This window comes from Silene latifolia, chromosome 10, assembly GCF_048544455.1.
Source record: "Silene latifolia isolate original U9 population chromosome 10, ASM4854445v1, whole genome shotgun sequence".
NCBI classification, from domain to species: Eukaryota; Viridiplantae; Streptophyta; class Magnoliopsida; order Caryophyllales; family Caryophyllaceae; genus Silene; species Silene latifolia.
In genome coordinates, this window is record NC_133535.1 from 118,428,683 (window position 1) to 118,434,188 (window position 5,506).

Genomic DNA, 5,506 nt, shown 5'->3' on the forward strand with positions numbered 1-5,506 from the left:
AATATTAGGGACTTATTATTCATTTGTCAGCTGGTTATCCTTTAATCGGTAATGATTGGCTGACTAGAGTTTGACATTTTTGTCGTGTGACGGCGGTGATCAGCTGATCCCTTTAGGTCACACCTATAGGATGATGCCCAAATGGAAAAATTAATTATTTGTATGAAATACAAATTAATTAAATCCTTGTATTTATTGACTTTTAATAAGTCGCGTGAGTTTATTATTTGATGACGGGTTACGAACTCGGGCCAAGAGGATTTATTATTTAATTATGTGATAATTAATTAATAAATATTCATTAGAATTTATTAATTAATAGTTAATTAATTAAATTTATACGGCATGTGTATATGTTTTGAGGCGAAGGTAATTAGCTATTTAAATTTACAAGAGGTTGTAAAATTAGCTAATAAAGGTTCACAAGATACATTTTATATTAATAAAATGGTCCAATAAATACTTAATGGTTAAGTGGTTATTACTTAAATTGTATTATTTAATTGTTAAATAATTAAATTAATATTTAATTATGTAAGTTAATTAAATATAAGACTTATAAATATTTGTGGGACAAATGTCGGAAGTCGAAATGGACCCAATATTTATGTGTGCCGCAACATGTGATGATGTTGGATCACCATGTGATTAGGCTTATACCCACTAACAAATGTTTCATTCATTTGTTTACATTTGGGTTGCCTATATATACTCCACCTTAAAAATTTGCATGTGATGATTTTTAGACCAAAAAATCCTCAAAATTACTCTCTTGGTCGTGCCTATTAAAAAGAAAAAGAAAAAGAAAAAAACCTTATTTTCTTCATATTTTCTCATCAAAAACTTGATCAAATTGTTGATCATCATCAAAAATAATTCACAAAACTATAATACATATAAACTAATATTATTAGTGTAATAATATTACATAGTATACAAGGTTAATTACTACTATTACCTAGTTAGTAATTTTAGTAGTTTTTTGGTTTTAATCTTGGGTGCATCCAAAGAAGATCACCTAGGTTGGTGATTTGGGTGTTGGAGGATCATCCACATAATATAAGCTCAAGAACAACATCAAGGAAGGAGTCCTTCAGTTGTGCTCAAATATTTCCAATAGCAATGTAAGGTAATTCTTCTTATATGGTTTTATACCATCTTTTATGTTATATACTTTTGCATGCATGTAGATTTTAGACCATCACATAAAATTAGCTAGTAATTTTATTATGATAAGATGAGTATTATATGGTCTAAAATACTAACAAGGGGAACATGTTCCGATCTCAGTGAAGCTAGACTTCGTCGTCACCAACAATGCCGCCGAATACGAAGCATGCCTCATCGGCCTACAAGCAACCATAACACTTGGCATTAAGAAATTAAGGGTCCACGGCGATTCCTTACTCATCATCAATCAGGTATCCAGATCATGGAAGATCCGGCGGCGACTTGGCACCCTACCGAGCAAAAATCAATCAAGAGGCGAATTCTTGACCAAGTCGACTACTTCCACTTGCCACGAGAGGAAAACCAATTTGCTGATGCCCTAGCAAAACTTGCCGCACTCGTCAACATACCTGACGACATAACATCGATGACCTTATGTGTCGAGAGAAGGAGCGAGCCAGCTCACATCTGCGCCACCAACAACGACGAGGAGAACCATGTCGAACCTTGGTACCAAGCCATCCTCAAATACCAAACCAAAAACGAATTCCCTCCTAACTCTGATACAAGAGGACAAAGAGCCATCCGTTTACTTGCATCACAATTCGTGATAAACAAAGAACAACTATACAAAATAACGCCCCAAGGGATCCTTCTCCTTTGTATTGATCACCACAAAGCCAAAAAAGTCATGGGAGAGGTCCACGACGGAGAATACGGCCCTCACATGAGCACAATGATGCTAACCCGAAAAATCATTTGGTTAGGCTACTACTGGACCACCATGGAAGCCGATTGCAGAAACTGCGCCAAACATTGCCACAATTGCCAAATCTTCGCCAACATAAAACACATACCACCATCCCTTTTATACACTATGGCGTTACCCTGGCCTTTCTCGACCTGGGGCATCGACATCATTGGAAAAGTCAACCCGATAGGCACCAAAGGGCATTACTTCATCCTCGTCGCCATCGACTACTTCACCAAATGGGTAGAAGCACAGTCCTATGCAGTCTTGACCGCCAAACAAGTGGCCAAGTTCATCTAGGACAACATCATCTGCATATATGGGGTACCCCATGAAATCATCAGCGACCAAGGCTCCCACTTCCGGGCGTTAACACAAGTCTTACTGGACAAGTACAAAATCAAATGACATCGATTGTCCCTCTATCGTCCCCAAACCAACGGAGCGGTAGAGGCAACAAACAAAACTCTTGTCACCATCATAAAAAAGATGCAGGACAATTACCGCGATTGGCCGAGCAAACTCCCATTCGCACTCTGGGGATACCGAACCTCCATTCGAACACCAACAGGAGCCACACCCTTCTACCTAGCATACGGTATGGAGGCGGTTCAACCAGTAGAGTTGGAAGTCCTATCTCTACGCAATCTGTTGGAAAGTCAAGTTCCTGAGGTGGAATGGACCCGTCGAAGGTTCGAAAAACTCATGCTCCTTGATGAACGACGACTCAACGCCTTGCACAATGTCCAGCTATACCAACGGCGTATACAACGGGCATTCAACAAAAAAGTCTAACCCAGAAACATCAAAGAAGGCGACTTGGTCCTCAAGTCGGTTCGAGCACCATTACCCGTCGATCCGAGGGGAACATTCAAACCCAATTGGGCCGGGCCATACCTGGTCAAGAAAATACTTTCGGGGGGCGCAGTGAGACTGAGTGACCTAGACGGGGAGGATTTCACAAACCCGACCAACCTAGACCAACTCAAGAAATACTACCCTTGACCAACCTAGACCAACTCAACAAATACTACCCTAGCAACCACAAACCTTTCCCTAGTTCCACTACTAGTGACCACAAACTCCCTTTCAAGTCAATTCCTCAACGCGTTCTGATTTGAGATTGCGTGTTTTACCGAGTCTAAGTTATGGCACCGTGACATGTTTCAAACGACCTTTGAGCTGTCAAAGGCAACATCCATTTGCACTCAAACCAAAAAACACCTGAACTACGAGCATGATTTGATTTCACCTCTTCAGGTGGATACGTAGGCAGTCCTTTCTTACACAAGGATACAACCACAACACCCAAACAAAATTAACAAAACATTCGAACTACGAGCATGGTTTGATTTCGCCTTTTCAGGCGGATACGTAGGCAGTCCTTTCTTACACAAGAAGGATATAACCATCCCCACAAAAAATAAAATCACACATACCAACTTCAAAACAAATAAAAGGGGAAAACATTCCGTTTTTCCACAAAAAATACAAGAAGAAAAAGAAGCCTTTCTCCCTTCCCACAAAATCCTCTTCACATGTGCAATATTTAGGATAATTCAAGCAGAATTGCCTTTATAAAATGGATGGAAGAAACGACAAGCGTTCACAACTTCTTTTAACACAAGCAATCCTCTTATTTAATTAATAATGAGAAGAATTACAAATTTGGCAACAAATAAAGCTATGCAAGTCCACAACTTGCCAAGCTAGAGTGTCGACTAAGACATCTCACATAGTAAAACTAGCACGAAATACACAATACCTAGCTAGTACAACATAATAAAAACACACAACACTATTACAACATAATAGTAAAACGGGTAATGGAGGTCTTCACTCTTCCATTCTACCCTTGCCTTTTCCCTCGGGGTACATCTTCCCCTTGTTCTTCTTGTTGGCCCGCCTAGCGCGGACTTCTTCTTTGGAACGGATCCTCAACGGATCTACAACGGCGACGGCATCCGATCTCTTGCACGACCCTATACTCGGTCCTAGTCGAGCCCATACACGGCCCGCCATCTCTTTGGGACCCGAGCTTCTCCTCTTCGGTGGCCTCACTACATCCGGGCTAACGTCTTCGGCAAAGTCGTCAAAGAAAGCACGGTTGGCCTTGCCAACTTCTCTATACTTCAAATCGACGACCTCGTCCTTACGGAACTTGGACCTTTCTTCCAAGGTTTGAGCTCTTGACCACTTGACATAAGCGGGAGTCACCCATGTCATGGCAACGGGGTTTGGTATCTCCGAAGTCGGCCGAGTGGCCCACCACCTCTCGAAAATCTCCACAAGCTCAAAGTTTCGAAAAACACTCTCTTAGACAAGAGTATCTTGAGCGGGCACCTTTTGTTGATGCCCCATTTGCCTCATCAGCCTTTTGAATAAATGAAGGAAGCAACCTTCAAGCCCACCACCATCAAGGAGCAAGAACAAGCAAATGAGCGGGCAACCCCGTGAAGGACCTCAAGTGCCACCACGGCACCACCCAACGGATATGAGTACCACCCTCCTCCACCAATCTCGAGGTCCAATAGGCCTCGATGGATGCAAAACTATCCGAATACAACTTCTTCCTCATAGTAAGGTGACGGAAGGAGTAAGAAGAAGAATCGACCGGAGGCTCTACATACCATAGCCTCTCCAAGAGCCACACTTGGAGGATCCTTGGAGATCCAAACGAAGGAGCTTCTCCACAAGATCCTTTCTTGTCCAAAGCTTGGATGATCTCGCCAAGCACCAACCATGATGGATCCCAACCGTGCTCCATTTGCTCAACCATATGTAAAAGGTTCATACTACCATATCATTTTGACTCCTCCTTCTTCAAGGCATCAACAAGGAGATACGCATGCACTAGGCAAAAGGCAAGAGCCCTTCTCCTAGCCACCTCCGAGACATTAACATCCAACCGGTTTGAGAAGATTTTGATGAGAGCCAACATATCCACACCATGAGGAGCAAGGAGAAAGTTCACTTGGCTCGTCGACAAGCTCAACATCGAACGAAACTTCTCTTTGTAACACAACCGAGTCGGGGGAAGCACCGGAGTACAACCCGGCCACCCTCCAATGGCGCCCACGTCTTCGGTAAGGGGGCAAATTTCACCTTTCGGGAAAACGAAAACATGATGTTTCGAATCCCAAAACCGAGAGCATGTTTCAAGGAACGAGGATTGCACCTTGACTTGACGAAGCATCAACAATTAACCAACTCCCATTACAACGAGTTGATACTTTTCGGGAGGCGATAAATCCCGACACCAAAGTTGCAACCTATTTTTGAAAGTATCCATGAATTGTTTTGTGGAAGAAGAAGAGAGGTTTTCGTAGAGACGTTTTTTCGTGTTTCGGATGATGAAACAATGAAGCACAATTCATCCATGACGGTTTGATTTTTAATTTTCGAGTTGCAAATCAATTTTCGGCAAAATTCGATGTAATTTAATTTAAACACGAATTAATTTCTCGAAATTTCAAAACGATTTTATTTGAAAAATCCAGACGTGACGACTTGTCGTTGAATTTTCAAAACTTCTTTTCGATTTCAATTTTAACATCGAGTCATCGTGGTTATTTTTGTCTTCAT